The 22,665-nt window shown below is 45.2% G+C and overlaps 1 protein-coding gene across 3 annotated transcripts in view; it reads left to right on the top strand.

Moving 5' to 3' along the window:
- The first annotated feature begins 8,078 nt into the window (after positions 1-8,078).
- Positions 8,079-22,665, top strand: part of SHOC1 (shortage in chiasmata 1) — a 123,431-nt gene continuing 108,844 nt past the window's right edge. For 2 of the 3 annotated variants that reach the window (XM_066602028.1, XM_066602026.1), the window contains exons 1-4: positions 8,079-8,201; positions 18,782-18,915; positions 20,047-20,225; positions 20,316-20,390. The gene's annotated coding sequence lies outside the window, so the exon portion shown is untranslated. The remainder of the gene's footprint in view (positions 8,202-18,781; positions 18,916-20,046; positions 20,226-20,315; positions 20,391-22,665) is intronic. The other variant, XM_066602027.1, reaches the window with a different exon arrangement.

Raw genomic sequence — 22,665 nt, 5'->3', positions numbered from 1 at the left:
AATACAAAAAGCACACAATATTATACTTGGCATCCATCAGTGGGTTTGTGGCAAAATCAATCTGGGGTGTGGGTTAGGGGTAAGTCAATGGACATCAACCTCAGAGGCCAAGAGCAGACTTTCAGCACCATTCCATGATGGACTCCTCCTCTCTTTGTCTGCAGTGACTATTAAACCATGGATGACGCTACATGGCATTTCTACTAAATTATCCAATGAGACATTTTATAGCCATGCATGTCAAATGTGGCAAGGAAGTTTTTTTTTCTCTTTTCTATTAAGCCGAGGTCAAGCAAGCATGGTTTACATGCTGCTAAGCAATGTGTAAACAGTGCTGCTGTCATCCTGAAAAAGATCACATGACCACACTGCTTCTAGCTCCCATAGGAGCCTATGGAAAGAAACCTGCACTGCCCGCACCATGGAGCTGACAGGCGAGTCGGCACTTGCTGTCCATTCTTTTTTAGAAGCACAGATTCTGCGCTTCTAAAAAGGGTCAGTGTGAGTGCCTCCATAGCAACCTATTGGTTACTATAGCAGCGTGGTTTACACGCCGCAGTAGCAGCGTGTAAACCACGCTCGTCTGACCAAGCCCTTAGAGAGAAACTGCACAGGTTTGAATATTCCTTAAGGAATGCAAGCTGTAAGATTACAAGTCCATTACTTAATAAGTTAATAAGTTATTTTTCTGTGTAAGCCTGGGCAAAGTATAAGGTGGGGACTTCTAGTTTTTATTTTAAATACTCAAAAATACTCCTTCCATACACATTCCTCACTTTCCTACAGAGTTCAGTGTAGAAAGACCATGCACATGCAGGCAACTCTTTCACTGACACAATGGATTGGAATCTGCCTATTTTGGGACAGCTGAGGGTCTTAGTGGTCAGACGCCTACAATTAAGAGTTTATAGTAGGTCAGAGAAGTGCCCAAAATGGAAATTGCGGGAAAACTCCATGAGTTTATCGTCTTCTCTTAAGCTAATGACCTGCACACCATGTCCTTCATAGGTCCAGACATTTCACAACTGTCTATAAAGAATAGCAGTTAAACTGGTTTGATGACCAGGATATCTTATCAGTTTGTTTTGGGAGTCATTCACCTATAGAGGTTTGATTTTTGATATACCTTGTTTTGTTATGTTTTGTTGCTCTGAGACCAAAAATGATGAAAGATGACAAATCAGATCAGCAATAATAAGAAAAATTCCGGTTAGTGAAGGAAATTACAAGTTTTCAACCATCTACTAGATCGTTTTAAAACGATCATCGGGGGTACAACCACTGGAGCCTTCACTGATCCTAAAACCGAGGGACCCCACTAATTCGCCATGTAGGATCGATTTTCCATATTTCCATAATGTAGCAGCGAATAGGCCACTGGTCACACATGTGCAGCCACGGACTCATTCATATCAATAGGACCGACAGAAATAGCTGAGCGCTATATTGGCTATCTCAGTTAACCCCATTGAAATGAATGGATGAGTGAAAACTTGTAATTTCCTCTACAACCGGAATACCCCATTAGTAGCTGAACATCATTATATGTATACACATGACCGAGTGAAACTTATCCCATATGTTTTCTAGTAGATTGTATTGATAATGCATGCATGACAGCACGTTTCAGATATTTCCCTGGATAGAGTATAGGGTATAAACCTTCATACCTTGTCCTTACACTCTTATCGGTTACCCACGAGCTCCTGACATCATAAGGACAATGCTGATTTTTATGGAGTAATAACATTAATCATATTGTTTATCAATGCTATAAACGTCTAGTACCCTGTAATGATATAATGATCTGTTTATGCAACACCCAGTGAAGTAACAGCCTCATCATTTATCTTCAGCCTTTGATCACTGATGTATTCTAACAGTTGGTAAAATTATAGTGTAGGACTCTATTCACATAGTTTGGCATATACATAGGGAAACCACCCAGTATTCAAGCTAAGCCCATCCAATGGGCCCTATTAACCCATCGGATGGCAAAAGAGTGTAAAACCTTCTTTGATGCATAGAAAGGGGTAGTAGGATACTCTATTCTGTACAGAAGAATCTCACAACAAGTATACTGTACTCTATATGGTTCTTACATGTCAGCCTATGGGTGGCATATACAGTGACATACATTAGAGCCTTCCATTGGAAGTATTCTACGAGAATTCCTTTTAACATATACCTCTGTGTTGTGAAAGTATTAACCCTTTCCAATCCACTGTCTGACGTCTAAAGACATTATGATTTAACCCTTTCCAATCCACTGTCTGACGTCTAAAGACATTATGATTTAAAGCTGTACAGCTCCGACGTTTGAAGACGTCCGTTGGGGTTCTCTTACTGCATATTGCCAGCCTCTCTGCTGTCAGAGCCTATCCAACATATCACCTCATGCAGTACTGGCTTTAGCCAGCAGATAGCGCCGTTGTATAACAGCAGAAAAAGAGTAAGTACCCTAGGAACACCAGGATACTAATTGCATTGGAAAGGGTTAATTATACTAATTTAAGGATTAATATACAGCTTCATAGAGGCAGCGTTTCCTCATTGTATCCGCATTCCCGTTCTCTTACCAGTGTAAGTAATATAAGCAACATGTCACTTAATTTTTGCATTTGTCAGTGTTAGACTTTGTATGATTTTTGGAAGCTTAAGCTCCCTCACACAGATGTTTTTTTAAAGGGTTTTAGCGCTGCCTTTTCAGCTCAGCGCTAAACACTCTACACGGCAACCATTCATTTCAATTGGGCTGTTCACGCAAGTGTCAAAACGCAGCGCCTTCAACGCTGCGCTTTGACAGCGATGCATATCCTATATTTGGCCATTTTCAGCCCTGCGTCACCCATTGAATTGAATGGGCAGCATTAGCAGCACTGCTGAAAACAGGGCACAACTTGGTGCCACGTTTTTGGCAGCGCTAAACACAGGGCTAGCTGCAGTACCCCCCCCCCCCCCAAAAAAAAAGTTATACGGGTCCCTGGCGCTGCTTTCCAGGGCTCCTGGCACTTGTCAGAAGATCTGTTGCTTGTGACGGGGTTTGAAGACCCCGTCTCAAGCAAGAGATTGCTCTGATTGGCTAATCCAGCGCGAATCACAGCCAGTGCTGAATGCACCAATCACAGCCATTCAATGCATGAATGGCTCATGGGTCAGCCAATCAGAGCAATCTTTCACTGCAGGTGTGGTCTTGAAACCCTGTTACCAGCAAGCTATACTCTACAGGCACAGACGCCTGGAAAGTCTGCAGGGATGGCCGACGGTGCCTACTAGGTGAGTATTTTATTTAATTTTTTTTCAGCTTCCTTGGCTGGATTATCAGCTGTGCTGAAAACATAGCCACAACGCTGGTAAAATGCACACCAGCACTGCTAAAAATCGCAGTAAACGCAGCGTTGAAAAACGCTGTGTTTACTGCAAGCGCCTGTGTGAGGGAAGCCTTAGGGAGTTGGTCAACTGTGACTTGGCACTATACTTTCTTTTGTCCTGCTTTGCTTGATAAATAAAGCTTAATGGGTTGGGCTCGTTAGAAAGAGCACAGTGGTGACTTCCCACATTTGATGTCTCTTGTGCGTTCTCCAGTGACAAACGTTAAATAATTTGGACACGTAAGAGAACTCAGATCCCGGTAGCCTTATTGCCAATTCTAAATTTAAAGGCGTACTCCAGTATTGGAAAGGCTTAAAGATGATGTGAACAGAGCCTAAAAGTGTCCTTTTTTTCTAAGTACACAAAAACTATAATTCTCATGGCTAAGCAAATCTGATTGACACCCTCTATTGACTTCAAAATTAACTCCATTGTATTTTTCCTTCAATGTATTTACCTTCTCCTAATTATAACATCAGCCTACAGAATGCGGCAACTTTTCCTACTCACCACCCCTGCTAGTGAACCAGCGCCTTAAGACTTTTGAGGTATCAGTTTCAAATCAGTGACAGTCATTATTCTTTAAAAGGTCACTACATTGATTGTTTTCATTCATTATGCAACTAGCAACCCAGTATACTGTATATGAATCATCTAGTGTTACCTTGGTTATTTCTTTCTCCTCATGTGATCACGTGATCTCATTCTGACTAGTTCAGATTTACTTGGGTTTATGTGTTCTCAAACCAGTCAGTTTCTCAGTCAGCATAACTCCAGTGTGATGATATTACATGGACCCTATCAGAGAAGCTCTTTAGAGGGGGACACAGACACTGCTATCACAGTTACTGCTGATAATCAAAGGCTCCTGTCACATGTTTACAATAGAGGAGATCACAGTCATCCTCCTGACTATATATTTATGGTCTATAGTTTATTTAGCCAAATACAGAAGTTAATGGCAATGTTTTCCCTACAGGCCAAAATGGTAGAGGCTGTAACTAGTTATGTGATGTTGTGCTGATGCATTATGGGATTGATAGCACAAAATAGTGAAAGAGAAGTGAAAAAGAAGGTGGAGCAATCCCATATTGATGTATGTAGACTAGATTTTGTAAATGTAGGCTCATGCAAGGTCTTGTGTGGGTCTATATTCTGAGATCCATGTGGAGGTGCTGCCTACCAGAGTTGTACCTGTATGGACAAGGCGTGAAACTGGTAGAGAGACATAGGTGAAACTACTGGATTAAGGCACAATCCTTGAAAGTCTTGTTTAGGTAAAATAAGTTTTTTGTTGGATAAAATTATGAACCAGCAAAAAACCTGTTTCAAGACAAAGCCTCTTCCTCAATTTGGCTGGGTTAAAGCACAACTATAGCTGAAGGGAGGCTTGGCTGTGCATGGAACTCAACAGGGAAAGGAATACCTCGTCCCTCTGGGCAGCCTCAGAGGTTAGTGCCTGAACGCAGTTTTCCTAAAACACTAAATCTGATCCCTAAGGTGTTCCTATGTCTGTTGAGTCTCATGCACAAACAAGCATCCCTGCAGATACGGTGGAACTTTAACCCAGCCAAACTGAGGAAGAGGCTTCACCTCGAAATGAGTTTTTTTGCTGGCTCATAATTTTATCCGATAAAAACTTCTTTTACCAAAACAAGTCTTTTGGAGGTTTGCGCCTTAAAGGGGTTCGGTCATCAATTTAAAAAAAATCAATACTTACCTATTCCTCCTCCGTCAGTCTTCTTACCGCATCTTCTCCTCCCCAATCTTCTCCTGTCTCCTGCAGTCCCCCCCAGGTCACCTCACTTCCAGCCAGCCAGATCCTCTTCTTCCTGTGACGAAGCGTCTATTCACAGGCAATCTCCTTCCTACAGGTCAATGTACGCTACGTCAGCCAGTAGTTTTACCTATGTCTCTCTACTAGCGAAAGCAGTCACTGATCTTAAAGGGGTTGTCCCGCGGCAGCAAGTGGGTCTATACACTTCTGTATGGCCATAATAATGCACTTTGTAATGTACATTGTGCATTAATTATGAGCCATACAGAAGTTATAAAAAGTTTTATACTTACCTGCTCCGTTGCTGGCGTCCTCGTCTCCATGGTGCCGACTAATTTTCGCCCTCCGATGGCCAAATTAGCCGCGCTTGCGCAGTCCGGGTCTTCTGCAATCTTCTATGGAGCCGCTCGTGCAGAATGCAGGCTCCGTGTAGCTCCGCCCCGTCACGTGCCGATTCCAGCCAATCAGGAGGCTGGAATCGGCAATGGACCGCACAGAAGAGCTGCGGTCCACGAAGACAGAGGATCCAGGCGGCCATCTTCAGCGGTAAGTATTGAAGTCACCGGAGCGCGGGGATTAAGGTAAGCGCTCCGGTAAGCTTCCTTTACCTCCCTGCATCGGGGTTGTCTCGCGCCGACCGGGGGGGGGGTTGAAAAAAAAAAAAACCCGTTTCGGCGCGGGACAACCCCTTTAATATCAAGATAGTGTCTGATAAGTGTCAGACAGAGACTGCACTATACATAGGAGATGTCCAGAAGAGAGATAATCAGGTGAGGGGTGCAAGGATGGCAAAATGTGTATTTGCCAAAATGGCCCTTTGGGTTCACACGGGGCGGAATTGTCGTGGAATTTCCACCCAGGATTAGCCAGCAAAGTGGACGAGATTTCAATTCCGCAGCATGTGAATTCTTTTTTTCCCTGCAGTGGCCTCTCTCCTTTCTATGGGGAGAGAAAGCTGCAGCGGAATGCCGACGGCGAAACAGCTCCAAAACCCGCATCTAAAGGCCGCGGGTTTTGAAGCAGCGCTTATCCTGCAGAAATCTCGCCTTTTTTCGGTGCAGCCATTCCGCGAGATTTCCATCCTGCGTGACCCCAGCCTATGGGTCAGTCACAACTAATATGAACAACATGTTCATAAGAGGTACAGGCTTTAACAGCTGAATATAGCTGAATCTCGAAAATCGAGGCGCCATATATTCTCAAAAATGCGAGTTTCGTAGCCCCCAACAGTTCTCTCAGCGATGATCATTCCTAACCTTTTACCCAGGAATGATCATCGCTCAGTGAATGGAGGGGGAGCGGGACGAGGATTGACCGGCTTGCCTCCATTTACAGTAAACAGGCAGTCATTCACAGAAGAACGACTGCCTGTTTACACGGGCCGAATCAGTTTTTATGCATGCAGAAACGGAACAACGAGCGATAAGCAAACAAATTCTCATTCGTTGTTCAGTCGGGGCGTGCCTTTACACTGAATGATAATCAATTAGATTCTCACTGGATGGGAGAATCTGAATGACTGGCCCCTGTTAAATGGCCCTTAGGTGTGTGCGTGTGAAATGATCTTCTAACAGCAGCTTACTCTGAACCTAAAACAGACAAACTCCGGTGTTTATTCTCAGAGGGAAACAATGTTCAGGGAGGTGCCTGTCAAAACTACACAAGGAGTTCCTGGCACCCGATGACTCAGCTATCAATGTATCTACAGAGTAAGTGATCACATTTTGCAAACCACAAATTAATTAAACATCTTGAGTGAAGAAGGTCAGGTGCAGTGCAAGAAAATAAAGTAAAGAAAATTAAAGATTTGGATTCTATAGTTCAAAATACTGGCTACCCACAGACTTCTCTCGGGCCTCATTATGCTTCCTATGCCATTTTACCAAGCTATTCTCCCCTAGAAGCATTAATATAGGAGAACTTCTCAAATATAGGGTGACTCATGGAACAGCAGCGACTGCATCCTTCCATAGACACCTCTTACAAAGGAGTTCATATAAAGCCTTTATCTTCCTTGAGACGATCCTTTATGAGACTACTATTAAAGGTGTGGTCCAAGTTATATTTTTATACTAAAAGTATGCAGTAAAATAACAAATAATCTACTCACCTCTCCGCGCTCCTGCTGTGTCCCACACGGGGTCTTCACTCGGACATCACGTTTACATGCTGCCCACACCTTTTTACGGGCGCTGCAGCCAACAACAGAGCTCAACACTGGATCACGGACTGCAGTCTGTAAATAAACAGAGCAGTTGGGTTGCAGACATTGGGACGGCTGTTGACGCCTATGCACCCGACGGTCATCCCGTGTTAAGGGACCTTAGTTTGCCTTCAACTCCCTCCTAATCCATCCCTAGTGACCCAACCATTTCTTTCCTCCTCTCTCCAGACTACATCATGCTGACCCTCGCCTATGCTTTCAGCCCTGCTCTGGCCTTCACTAGATTAGGACCAATCTATCTCACATTTCATAAAATTAATTGTGAACATAGTAGAGCTCGTTACTGGAAAACAGAATTAGATTATGAATGGAAAAGAAGGAAGTTCAAGCAGACTGTTCTGGCTTATACGGAGGAGGATGTTTGCTGAATAACCGGAAAACCAGCATCTGGATATTGAAGGTTTCTAGTGGAAATGGCAGTAAGAAGCCTACATAAAGTAGAGTGCAGGCTGAGTTTAGTGGCCCAGTACATGCTTTCCTGGCCCCTCCATGATGTCATACATGTAAAGCCTTGTCTTGATGCACTGTGAAAACTGTCTTGTCATTCTGTTGTGTGTATTGCACAGCTGCAGCGTGTGATGGGTTAATGTCTGCAACGCATAAACTCTCTGTCTGTAAATGTAACAATTCCTGTCATGTGGTCTGAGAGAAGGTATAAATGTGAGTGCTTGAGAGCAGAAAAGGAGTTCCATCTTGAGTGCTATCTGAGTTCCATCTTCTAGAGCTGCTAGAGAAAGCACAGAGACATGAGGACACCTTCAGCCCTTGTGTGTTGAAGATGGAGGACGAAGAGAGGTTTCCCTGGAATGCGTGTCTGCAGTTCAAATTGTAAGTGAGCACCAATGAGAGAGTGAACAGAGAGCCAGTTTAGTCTGTCCAGGCCTAGTGCAGAGGTGCGCAACTGTCTGTTTTGCACACCCGTGCGTCCTTAAGCCTGGGATCGCCCGTGGAGGTACTAGTCTTACTGAGAGTCTGTGGAGTGTTCCTACCCCTATTCTCCTCTGGAGTGTTCCCCTTCCACAGGAGGATACTGTGGACTGCAGGACCGGTATCATCCTGAGTTTCCTTCCTGACCTGAAATCTCTTGTTTTACCTGCACTAGTCTTTGAATTTATGCCTTGTACTACTAAAATGAAATTTTCAGTCAAGTTATTTCCAGGCCCTGACCGTTCCCAGGGACCTGAGGTACTTAAACTGTCCGTGGCTCACTTATCTGCCCCACCGATGGTCATGCTGGGGTGTATTGGAACGGTGGCGTTACACGTGACAAATTCCTCTAGATCTGTTACCCTGTTTATTGGGCATCCCCATGCCAGAGGTGTCCGGAAGAGGCCCAGCCCTGCCCTGATCTTGCCTACGTGTGTCCCTCCAGGAGGGAGCCTGGTAAGTGCCGCCTTGACAAGCCAACACCTTACCCTCCCAGCTCTTCAGAGTGTGTCATCTGTCCGGGGTTACCCTACAGGACGCTGCATGTGAATACCCAAGGGAGGGAGGAACAGCTAAATACCTGAGACTACAGGTATGGGCAAGTTGGAAGTACCAGAACAGAGACAGAGGCCAACCAGTGCTGAACCCTACGAACATCCCATCCAGTCCACCAAGTGAGAAGGGACACGTTACAAATATCCGAATCACTGTGTGCATTATTCTCATAAAAAAAACCTTTAAGTTTTGGTAAATGTGGATCCCTTGAATAAGCCCAAAAAAGTTTAATTACAATGACAATACCCCTTTAAAGGAGATGTCCCGCGCCGAAACGGGTTTTGTTTTTTTTTAAACCCCCCCCCCCGTTCGGCGCGAGACAACCCCGATGCAGGGGTTAAAAAAACCACCCGCACAGCGCTTACCTGAATCCCGGCGGTCCGGCGTCTTCATACTCACCTGCTGAAGATGGCCGCCGGGATCCTCTGTCTTCATGGACCGCAGGGCTTCTGTGCGGTCCATTGCCGATTCCAGCCTCCTGATTGGCTGGAATCGGCACGTGACGGGGCGGAGCTACACGGAGCCCCATAGAGAAGAGGAGAAGACCCGGACTGCGCAAGCGCGGCTAATTTGGCCATCGGAGGGCGAAAATTAGTCGGCACCATGGAGACGAGGACGCCAGCAACGGAGCAGGTAAGTATAAAACTTTTTATAACTTCTGTATGGCTCATAATTAATGCACAATGTACATTACAAAGTGCATTATTATGGCCATGCAGAAGTGTATAGACCCACTTGCTGCCTCGGGACAACCCCTTTAAGCTTTACACCTAAAACTTGACAACTAATTTAAATTTCCCCGGAGAAAAGCTGTGTATTTCCTACCACGATTTGCATGCAGAAAGTACACAGCGTATTATAATAGCAGCCAGGTGGGTGAGATTTACATAAATGTCATCCACAGCATAAATAATAGCGCATGAGGCTACGCATGTAAGCAATTTTTTGATTGTGAATTAAAAAAAAAAAATTGCGCTGCATTTCGTCTATTTTCGCCTCCACAGGTATCCGTGTTCTATTCCCTGCGAGGTTTTCAGGCACAACTTGTAAGACGGCTGTGTGATTCTGGCCTAATAGTGACTCAAGTGTCATTCTATTGCCTCGGAGGACTATATCTGGGTGAATAAACAATGCAGCTGTACGCCGCTACTGATTCATGCTGATAGTTTGCACAGCTGCTCTCAGAGTTGAAAGTGCATCTGATGTCATGAGAGTGCTGCGTGTGACGGCTGTGGGGCACACTGTGGCGGTCAGGTTTCTGCTCTCCTGAGCTCATCGGTGACTCTGGTTTCTTTCTAGTAAAACATGTTTAACAGTTTCACCGGCCTCTACTTACCGGACTTCCTTTTCTGCATACTAGGTCATGGTATGCAGAGTAAAAGTCTCCCCTCTTGGGGCTCGATCACACCGGTGTATTTGCGCCGCATATGACGCATGCCATTTTTTGCGCATGAAATAGTCAGTAAACGGAACCCATTGATTTCAATGAAAGAATGCATGTCCAACGTGGTGTGCAGTAAGCCATTGGAGTGAATGGGCCGGACAGATGCGCTGGGAATGTGTAGGAAACTTGTGGAATCACTGCGTATTTGTACAGCAATAAGTGGGATTTTGCGTGCACTTTTTTTGCGTGTGCGCAGTCAATTTGCACATACAAAAACACGCAGGGGCGGGCAAAATAACTGAAATTTTAGGCATTTTAATTCGTATCTTAAGTGCTCTTTTACACGAGCGTTACGCAAAAATGTTCACTCCTATTTGCACAGTAAGGGCTTATTCACAGGAGCGTATATTGGACGCCGTTTTCACGGCCGACCGATATATGCTACCATCCGAGCTGTCTTACCCCTTCCCTTCCCCTCGCCGGTTCTCTGCCTCCCACCTCCCCTCCGGCTGTTTGCAAGGGGAGGGGCGGGATGGAGGCGGAGCTAAGCTCCCGCCCCCTGCCTGCAGCCAGCAATGGGAGGGGCAGGGCAGAACTTACCTCCCCCATCCTGCCCTCTCCCATTGCAAACATGTGGCAAACTTTTTTCCCGAGGGCCACATCAGCAGTGTGGTTGCCTTCAAGGGCCATTTATAAGGGCTCATCCACACCAGCGTATTTTTACGTATCAATCCCCATTGATTTGCATCGGGATACTCAGACGTGTTTTTCACTCGAGCGTTTTATGCGTGTGGAAAAAAAAATCACAGCATCTATTTTGGCCGATATTACAGACCGGAATAGGCTATCAAATTCAATGGGATGGCGAAAAAACGCAGTGAATGTGCATGATACGTGTATATTCACTGCATATTTATGAATGAATGCAGTAGAAACCTATTGGACCTTCTTGCGTTTTTTTTTCTTGCTCACAAGAAAAATTTAGGGAATGTCCACATAAAGGTGTTTTACGCGAGTATATGCGCAAATACGCTCACCTCACAGCAATGTATTTGCCCAATGAAGGAGGTTGATAAAGTAGATTTGCATATTTGCGCTGCATTTTTGCTGACTGGTTGTTACATTTTTTGCGTGTGCATTGGCATTTTTTAACTTTAGTTTTTGCGCATGTGAGTTGTGCGCACACACAAAAAACACGCAATAATGCTTTCATCCATTGAAATGGCCAATTAGTGTAATGAGTTCAGAATGTAATCTTTACCTGCGCAGGAAAGTAGAGCGTGATGCATTTTTTTTTTTTTTTTAATGGTTTCTATTTTCTGCGTATTGCGCACGCAAAGACGCCCGTGTGACGCAGGTCTCGCTGTACAACGTTATTAGATTACACAGCTGCTGACAAATGCAGTATGGCGACTAAGGTAATAGTACAGCAACATCTAGGGACGCGGCGAGTTAATGCAGCTCAATGCTGCCACCTACAGGGATCCTTGTGCTTTTGTCTTTGTTAGATACACAGATAAATGAGATCCTATAACGGCGTCCTCAGGCGACCGTATTTGCGCGCACAATTCGCAGAGACTAGATCTCATTGATGTCAATGGGTGTGTTACCATGAACGTGTTTTGTGCGAGCGGAAAAAAATAGGACCTGCTTTATTTTCCCACTTATTTGCGCACAAAAGTGCCCAAAAATGTCTATGGGAGGTGCGCCAATGTGCAATACGCCGCGCAATTCAGTGTAAAAAAGAACACATCTGAGCTTAATTAGGAAGTTATGGTGGAGATGTGTTGCATGCATATGTGAGTGTGCAAAAAGTGCAGTACAATGAACCAAAACACGCACAGATCTACCTCATCAAACCTCGCTCATGGCGTAAATACGTGGAAACGTGCGCAATTGTGCATACGGTCTTCTGGAGGAGTCCTAAGGCCAAGTCCAAATGGAGTGGATTCTGCTGCGGACATTCTGCTGCAGCAAAAAAAGTGTGCCTCAAAACTCGCACTATTTGGTGTGGATCTTGACGCGGGTTTTATTGCGCATTTTTGTGCAGCATTCGCCCCTCACTGAGAAGAGGTTAGTTCTGCCAGCAAAAACAACGATACTATTGACATGCTGTGGAGTTAAATTCCGCACCTCATGTCATTTTCTGCACGGGTTTGTGCAGACTTTTTCCGCAGCATGTTGGCGAGATTTTCAGAATCTCCTCCGTTTTGCGGCTACTGTGAATACCGTAGATTTTACGTGCGAAGGCTCCGCACTGACAGCCCGCGGTGAATCCGCCCCGTGTGAGCCCAGCCTAAACCTCCATCAGTAGTGCCCGCCTACATTACGGAAATGCTAGTGGATCCCAACAATTTTGTCACAACCTACCACTAATCTGACATGTGTGTGGACCGCCGGACTGCTGCCGAAGACAGATAATCCGGAGTGTTGGATTTCGCCATGCCTCAAATTTCGCATGGGAAGAGGTGTCACAATTTCACGGAAGTAATGCGAAGCGTCTTTGAATGAAAAATGCCTGGCATCGCCGCAAAAAATGCACGTTGGCAAACGCGATATTGGGATGAGTTTCACGGCCTGATATCACACTCACCCGTGTGAACTTAGACCTAAGCGCTCCTTCACACTGGTGATCGCGATATCACCACTAGAAAGTCGCGAAAAAAATCGCAACTCCTTTCCCAGGATTTTTGATCACCTGCTGCCTTTTCTTGTAATAACATCACTGACACTTGCGATTTTCTCGCACGTTTTTTTTTTTTACACAAAAGTCAATAGCTCTTTCTAATACTAAAAATGCATCGCATGAAAATCGCAAGTTTGTGCTTTGCGATGCGATAAAAAGGAGGCTCCATCGGTTAACATGGGAGATTTAAAAAAAACACGGAAAGGTAGGACATGGCGCCGCTTTTTTTGTCACAACATCGCAAATGTGTAGGAAACCATTGAAAATCATTGGTTTCATAATTCTGCGCTTTTAGTCTCTCGCATCGTGCGAAAATGTCTGTGAGATAGGCTCACCGCAGAGAACTGACAGGTCTCCCCCCTCATCCCCTGCTGCGGAATATCGCTAGCCATATTCCGCAATGGCCATGGACAGGGGGCCTCAGTCTACATCCTTTCATAAACTCCCATTGGCAGGAAGGACCCCAGTCTGCAATTACAAGCCCAGCTTCCATTGATTTCAGTGAGAGCTGCACCTGCAATTGTGAGCATCGGCCACCACACAGGAGTCGGAGCAGTGGCTTCCACTCCAACCCCCGGTGTGGGACTCACAGCCGGCACTGCCCGGAAGACCCCTTTAACACAGCATTTTTAAAAAAAAGAACCCCAGCCTAAGGAAATATAAGGGAACCTTTCCCCTCTCCATAGTGCTGACATCTAACCCTCTTTTAGATGAAAGTAGACGTACAGAAGAACAGATCCCCCAATCTATGATCTGCGAGGGGTTTAACTGCTCTTTTACTGCATTATATTCACTGTTAGCAGACTAAGATCTGATCCCATCAATGTAGGTGACTGGAGCGAAGTGCCGCAGACAAGAAATCATTAGGCAAACAGAATATTATCTCCGTAACCTTCAGCTATTGTGTTTTTACCTTGAATGTAAAGGAACATTCGGAGTCTTCGAAGATTATGATTTATCAGTTCATGGTGACCTACATTTACTAGAGAAGGTCACTTACTGCTGATTCTTACTACACATCATTTTTCTACATAGTAGCGAAAAAAACCAAAACTATTTTTAACGAGCTTGATTCCGTTTTTGTATTACATTAATATTAGTGTCCCCTATATCAGCCCCAGTATTATTAGTATTAGTACTAAGGCTACTGTGGGGGTCACTATTACTACTGAGGCTACTGTGGGGGACACTATTACTATTGGGGCTAATACAGGGGTGCACTATTTCTACTGAGGCCACTATGGGGGTCACTATTACTACTGTGGCCACTATGGGGGTCACTATTACTATTGGGGCTAATACAGGGGTGCACTATTACTACTGAGGCCACTATGGGGGTCACTATTACTACTGAGGCCACTGTGGGGGTCACTATTACTATTGGGGCCAATACAGGGGTGCACTATTACTACTGAGGCCACTATGGGGGTCACTATTACTACTGAGGCCACTGTGGGGGTCACTATTACTGCTGGGGCAAATATATGGGTGCACTATTACTACTTAGGCCACTGTGGGGGTCACTATTACTACTGAAGCCACTGTGGGGGTCACTATTACTACTGAGACCACTGTGGGAGGTCACTATTACTGCTGGGGCAAATATATGGGTGCACTATTACTACTTAGGCCACTGTGGGGGTCACTATTACTACTGGAGCAAATATATGTTCTCTATTACTACTGGGGTTGATATAGGGGACATTGTTACTACTGAGGCCACTGTGGAGGTTACCATTGCTACTGGGGCCAATACAGGGGTGCACTATTACTACTGTGGCCACTGTGGGGGTCACTATTACTATTGGGGCTAATACAGGGGTGCGCTATTAATACTGAGGCCACTATGGGGGTCACTATTACTACTGAGGGCACTGTGGAGGTCACCATTACTACTGGGGCCAATACAGGGGTGCACTATTACCACTGAGGCCACTATGGGGGTCACTATTACTACTGAGGCCACTATGGGGTCACTATTACTACTGGGGCTGATATAGGGGACACTATTACTACTGAGGCTACTGTGAGAGTCACTTTTACTACTGGGGTTGATATAGGGGATACTATAACTACTAAGGCCACTGTGGGGGTCACTTTTACCACTGGGGCTAATATAGGGGACACTATTACTAGTGAAGCCACTGTAGGGGTCACTATTATAACTGGGGCTAATATAGGGGACACTATTACTACTAAAGCCACTGTGGGGGTAAACTATTATTACTGGGGCTGATAGAGGGGACACTATTATAACTGAAGCCACTGTGGAGGTCATTATTACTACTGGGGCTAATATAGGGGACACTATTACTACTGAGGCCACTGGGGGAGTCACTATTACTACTGGGGCTACTAATCGTGGCCGCATGCCTCAAGCTGACTTAGGCATCATGTCCACTTGCATGCACGGATTTCAGTGATGAATCCCGCAGTGGTATCCGTGCGTGCACGCGGTCATGGAGAGGGAAAATACATTTTTTTACCATCTCCGGACGCTGCGGGCTCTCCTCTGTGCAGGCCGGATATTCTTTCTTCCGGACGGCGGATGTGCTCGGCACGCCAGCAGCGTGCTGCGCGCATGTCCTGTGCACACCTTTTTTTTTTTCAAATCTCCTACTCTCCCGTGTATCCGCAGCACAGCACTAAAAACAGCTGTGGCTGTGCCGCGCATACGGACGGCTTCCATAGGCTTCAATGGAAGCTGGGGGAGCTGTCCGTGCAGCAGATCCGCAGGAAAATGGAGCATGCTGTGATATCTTCCTGTGCGTGCAACCCGCACACCGGGAAGAGATCACATCTGTATGCTTTTAGCTGCCCTACGGATGCTAATGCACCCCTATGGGCATCAAGACGTACGGATCTCCCGTGCGGGGGCCATGCTCGGATTTTATAAATAAAATACGCACGTGGACATTGACCCTAAGAAAATCTAGTCACCTTACTACTGGGGCTACTGTGGGGGTGCACTGATACTACTGGGGTTGATATACAATATTATGAGCCTCAGGTATATAGATGGTACATATATAGTATATACCCTGACACTGTGAGCCCCAGGTATATAGACAGGTACAAATATAGTGTATACCCTGACACTGTGAGCCCCAGGTATATAGATGGGTAAATATATAGTCTATACCATAACACTGTGCCCCAGGTATATAGCCGGTACATATAGTACATATCCTAGCCCCAGGTATATAGAGGAGTACATATATAGTATATACCCTGATACTGCGAGCCCCAGGTATATAGACAGGTACATATATAGTATATACCCTGACACTGTGAGCTCCAGGTATATAGACAGTACAAATATAGTATATAACCTGATACTGCGAGCCCCAGGTATATAGACAGGTACATATATAGTATATACCCTGACACTGTGAGCCCCAGGTATATAGACGGTACATATAGTATATACCCTGATACTGTGAGCCCCAGGTATATAGCTGAGTACATATATAGTATATACCCTGACACTGTGAGCCCCAGGTATATTAACAGGTACATATATAGTATATACCCTGATACTGTGAGCCCCAGGTATATAGACGGTACATATATAGTATATACCCTGACACTGTGAGCCCCAGGTATATAGACGGAACATATATAGTATATATCCTGACACTGTAAGTACCAGGTATATAGATGAGTACATATATAGTATATACCCTGACACTGTGAGCCCCAGGTATATAGCCGGTACATATAGTATATACCCTGACACTGTGCCCCAGGTATATAGCCGGTACATATAGTATATACCCTGACACTGAGCCCGGGTATATAGACGGGTACATATATAGTATATACTCTGACACTGTGAGCCCCAGGTATATAGCCGGTACATATAGTATATACCCTGACACTGTGAGCTCCAGGTATATAATCGGTACATACAGGGGCGTAACTATAATGGGTGCAGGGGATGCGGTTGCACCCGGGCCCAGGAGCTTTAGGGGGCCCATAAGGCCTCTCTTCTCCATATAGGTAGTCCAGTACTACGGTATTAATAAAGTATTATAATTAGGGGCCCCGCTACACATTTTGCATTGGGGCCCAGGAGCTTTAATTTACGCCTCTGGGTACATATATAGTATATACTCTGACACTGTGAGCCCCAGGTATATAGCCGGTACATATAGTATATACCCTGACACTGTGCCCCAGGTATATAGCCGGTACATATAGTATATACCCTGACACTGAGCCCGGGTATATAGACGGGTACATATATAGTATATACCCTGACACTGTGAGCTCCAGGTATATAGATGGTACATATAGTATATACCCTGACACTGTGAGCCCCAGGTATATAGAGCTGAGCAGTTACCTGCTCCACCAATCACATTACACCACCCACATGGAGACAGGAAGGAGTAATGTGATTGGCTGCTGTGTGCAGTGCGGCCTGCAGGGTTCTGTCAGCTTCCAGAAGCTTCTGTGCGAGTCCTGAGGTAACAGGTGATATGTCAGCAGCGCGCTCATCCCCAGGTAGCAGGTGATATCTCAGCTCCGCGCTCATCCCCACAGCTCCTGGCTACACAGTTACATCTTTACTGAGGTTTAGCCATTGTGCTCAGGGAACAAAGATGTGGTATTGTTGTAATGTCTGACGCGGTGCGGCACGCCGTGCGTTAGTCAGCGACCATGTGTGACAGCATGTATGGCGTCAGTAGTCAAAACTGATGTGCCGTATGGACACAACCGCGGTGCTACACCTTTATCACTGGCGGCCTTGGTTTAACCCCTTAAGACCCCCTTCACACCAGTCTATGCGTATTTTTTCCCCTGCAGCGAACGATGCTTCTTTGTGCGCATCGGCGTATTTTACTGTACTTTTTGTGTCTGCAAGACATGTTTATTTGCACAAAGACGCACTGATTGACATGGCCAATTAATCTAATAAGGTACGGATGTGATTTTTTTCCAGCGGAATTACGCAGCGTATCACGCATGTCCTTGCATATTGTGCGCACATTTACGTAACCCACATTGACTTCTATGGGCACATGTAGTGCAGAAATGCACAGTAAAAAATTGTGCATGTGAACAAACCCAGTGAAATCAATGGCTTCTATTTCTTGCCTAATGCGCACGCAAATTTTTACGTACGCAAATACGCGTGCAAATACACCCACACGAATCCGGCCTTAACCCTTTCCAATCCAATTTGTATCCTGGTTTTCCTAGAGGGCTTACTCTTTTCCTGCCGCTATACAACGGCGCTATATGCTGGCTAAAGCCAGTACTGCATGAGATGACACGTTGGATAGGCTCCGACAGCAGAGAGGCTGGCAATATACAGTAAGAGAACCCCGACGGACGTCTTCCAACATCGGAGCTGTACAGCCTTAAATCATAATGTCTTCAGAGGTCAGACAGTGGATTGGAAAGGGTTAAACACGCCGACCTTTCCTTTTTCCTTTTTCCATCCCCACTTTCAAGAAATCATGCCTCCTTTATTTATCCATCAACGTCGCTGCATGAGGGCTTCTTTTTTGCGGGATGAGTTGTATTTTCAATGTACCGAAAAACTTCTAAGTGGAGTGAAATGGGAGGAAAAAAGCATTTCCGGCCATCTTGGGGGTGGGGTGGGGGTTTGCTTCTACAGTATATATACCGCAGCACAAATCACTTTATTCTATGGGTCGGTACGATTACTACAATCCCAAATTTACGTTTTTTTGTTTTGTACAACTTAAAAAAAAAAAAAAATTTATTTTGTGCAGCCATAACTTTTTAATTGTTCCACTGTGTGAGGGCTCATTTTTTGGCAAGACGTTTTGTAGTTTCTATTGGTATCATTTAGGAATGCATACGATTTTTTGATCATTTTAGGTGAGCCACGGCGCTTCGAGAACCAATCAGAGCCAGCACTTCCTGGAGGCGTGGATTTTGAACCTCTGACCAGGGAGCCTTGGCTGAAAACTACAAGCAAGTGTGCCGGAGCTGCGGTGGAACGGACTGCGCCTGTTAGTTGATGTATTGTTTTGTTTTTTTTAAGGCAGCCAGGGCTTATTTTAGGGTAGCCCTGCCGAGCAAAATAGCGCAACAAAGTCGCAATATCACACGGATGCGATATCTCTGCAATTTTCTTGCGGAGATATTGCAGTCGCCCCTGTGAAAGAGTCCTAAAGTTTAGCCACATAGGTGGTCAGGAATTGAAAGGGGTTTGTAAGATGTGCACTGGCCCTTTAAGGCTGGGTTCACACTGCGGGGATTTGCCGCGGAAATACCATCCAGAATTTCACCGCGGCAAATCCACTTGCGGCCGCTAATCCCAGGATAAGCCAGCCATGTGGATGAGATTTCTCAGAAATGTGGATTCGCCGGCCCCAGCATGTTCATTTTCTTCTTCTTCCGCTGTGGCTGCGCTCTCCTCTATGGGAGCATCGGCCGCAGGGGAAAAGCGGGTTTTGAAGCAGCGGATTCCCTGCAGAAATCTCGCTCTTTTTTGCTGCGGCCAAACCGTGAGATTTCTGCCCGGAATCCGCCCAATGTGAACTCAGCATAAGACTGGGGGCTTGTGTGCACACACCCTTCAGGTAGCAGTGGGTGACTGACTGGAGGCCCCAGCACAGCGCCAACCACAGACAGGTGAAGCAAGATGGTGGCCACAAAGTTTAACACAGTTCATAACTTATTTCAGTCCTAAACTATAGTGTATATTTTATTAATACCGTGGAGGTCTATGACGTAGTTATTATGGGGAACATTTACTAAGACCGGCACTTCTACACACACCTCTTCATGTATTTGATGTATCCATGCGCTGACACAGAAATGTACGACAGACCGAACCCGTTGTGAGATTCTGGTGTAAATTATACATCTGTTGCTCTGAGGAGGCCACACCCCCTCCTAACAAGCCACACCCACTTCTCACTAAAGTGGCGAGGCGTAGATAGCAGGAAATCTCACAATTTTTTAAGCCAAATTTTGAGGCTTTTCTACACCAGTTTTGTGGCGTAAAGCCATCGTAAATATCCCTGTATGTATTGTGGAGTTTCTACTCCTATCCAAGATGTTGTGGGGCTATACTCTTATTTTGAGGATGTACTTAATCCCACTATCTATATGTCATTCTTTGACTTTTGTTCTAGCGCATTGTGCAGTGGGCTGGTGTGGTACTGCAGGAAGAGTCCGGGAGTCCCATCTATCAACTACTGATCTATCCTGAGAATAGGTCATCAATCCTAGAAGTGGGTCAACCCTCTAAAGACCAACATTTCTATCGGGTGTAGGCTTGTATGAACATACAGTATTTCCTCTATGCAGACGAGTGAGTACACTTTAACGGATATAAGTCACCTAAAAATATATTGTGTAGCAATAAAAAATAACACCATGTGATTCTCTTATTTCCCTGCAGGAAACTTTTTATTGAGAAATGAACAGTGTCCTGTTTCCCGCATTTAAGTTCCTTTCATTGGACTATGAGTACGAGGTAAGTTCCAGCACCAATGACAGTATAGTGTTCTGTAACCTTGTCTCTAGTGGACTGGGCTCGATGAAATGAGAAAATAGCTATAAACACATTGGAAAACTGGTCTGCAAAATCCTAAAAAATGTCATTAAGTTCAAAACAGAGCCATATTTACAGTTTGTGCTGCTGTTGGCACAGCCTGAATACACCTACGTTTAGTTAATAAAGGTGTGCCAATATAATAAAAAAATATTGTTTTTGGCACCACTGCCATATGTATAAAAGTATCTCACCACTTTCCCAACATAACTTGTGTTCAGTAGAGTTACTGGAAATAAAGGGCTCATAAACCATACAATAATAGTCCTGTGCATTGCAATGCAACAATGCACCCCTTGGTCTAAGGGCTTATTCACACGGGCGTAGGTGTTTTTACGTTTGCCCTCCGGCGCGGTAAAAACGTATAAACGGGTGCACAAATCTGGCGTTTATGTGCCCGTTCAGACAGCCCAGATCTGGCGCATACATGCTGAGCCCGCAATGCTGTCGGACGGGTCTGCTAAACTGCCTCCCCCCTTTCTGCCCCCTCGCCGGCTCTCGGCAAGGGTAGGAGGTGGGATGGGGCAGGAGCTAGTGTGCTAAGCTCCCACTCCCTCTCCTCCCCTTGTTGGGAGCCAGCAGTGAGAGGGTGTGGAAGCTTAGCAACTAGCTCCCGCCACGTCCCGCCCCCTCCCATTGCAAACAGCTGACCAGGGGTGGAGTGGAGGAGAGATTGGGGAGGGAGTTTACCAGTCTTGCTGCTAAACTCCCTCCCACCTCCCTTCTCTGGCAGCTGTCATTGGCTCCCATACGAGTCTATGGCAGCGGCCGACGTATTCTGGCCAGGAAGATAGTTCCAGCACTATCTTTCCTGCCCGGCGTAAAAGCACCCGTCTGAAATGCTCTATCTTGGCTGGACGGTCGCTGTTACGTGGTGGAAAAATTGCCCATCTGATCTGATGCATTGGAATCCAATGCATCAGGTGGTAGTGTATATCGGCCGGCCATGAAAACGGCGGCCGATATACACTGATGTGAATAAAGCCTAAGACAGAAGACAAAAGTATATATAAAAATAACATACATTATTACAAATAATTACAAACAAAGTGGCTATACATGGATATAGGTATATATATATATATATATATATATATATAACTGATCACAAATAGCATATGATGAAATACCTATATAGACACCATACACATAGTTTAACACTGTAAGTGCGCTTTATCAAAATGCTTCATCCGGGGTGAACCACAATTTATCATTATAGAAAGATAAAACCAATCAAAAGTAAACACACATAACTGAAAATAGTTAAATATAACACCCCTAATCCCACCAAATACCTCTGGCGGCATGGTTTCAGCATCTCATCTGCTGGGAACGCCCATCAGTGCCTCACCAGCAGCAAAACAATACTTCCTAGTTCCTATACACCTCAATGAGAGCCACCTAAAAAGTGCCTAATAATGCCATCCAGATATAGTAAAAAGAGATTAAATTATCTTACTATCCAGACTCAGCACTGTCCTCTGTTTCAGGAGCTGGTCTTAAACATTGACTTGTTAAAAGCAGCACTGGTATTGCTGCAAATATTGCAGGAATCAAAGAGACCAGTTGTACCTATCCCAATTAAGCCCTGATTGGCCATCAAACTCTACAGTTGCAAGTCAGGGTAACCACCCTGACAAGAGCGACCTCGCAAGTAACTCTAATATGGAGTCCCCATTTCCACACGAAGGCCTCCCTCACACAGGCGTTTTTGTACAGCGTTTAGCTCTACTTATTCAGCGCTGTGTCAAACGCTGTACAAGGCTCCCATTCATTTCAATGGGGCTGCTCACACAAAACTGAAAACAGTCTTCAATGCTGCACTTTGACAGCGTTGCATGTTGTATTTTTGAACGTTTTCAGCCCTGTGTCGCCCATTGAAATGAATGGCCAGCAGTTTCAGCACTTCTGAAAACGCGGCAGAACTTGGTGGTGCGTTTTTGGCAGCGTTAACCGCACACCGACTTTCTGGGGAAGGGCTTGCAATTTAAGACCTACCCCAAAAATCCATCTAGTGTAGCTAGGACTGAAAAAAAAATCAATACTCTCCTAGCAGCTGCCGTCTGGGGTAATAAATAAATTACCTGAAAGCGCTGCGGAATGAGTTGGTGCTATACAAATTAAAAGTCCCCCCCCCCCCTTTAAATTCCAATAAATTCATTTAATTAAGCAACTTTTGGGTGCTTAAAAAATTTGC

This window comes from Eleutherodactylus coqui, chromosome 5, assembly GCF_035609145.1.
Source record: "Eleutherodactylus coqui strain aEleCoq1 chromosome 5, aEleCoq1.hap1, whole genome shotgun sequence".
Lineage (NCBI taxonomy): Eukaryota > Metazoa > Chordata > Amphibia > Anura > Eleutherodactylidae > Eleutherodactylus > Eleutherodactylus coqui.
This window is presented reverse-complemented; position numbering and strand designations above follow the sequence as displayed.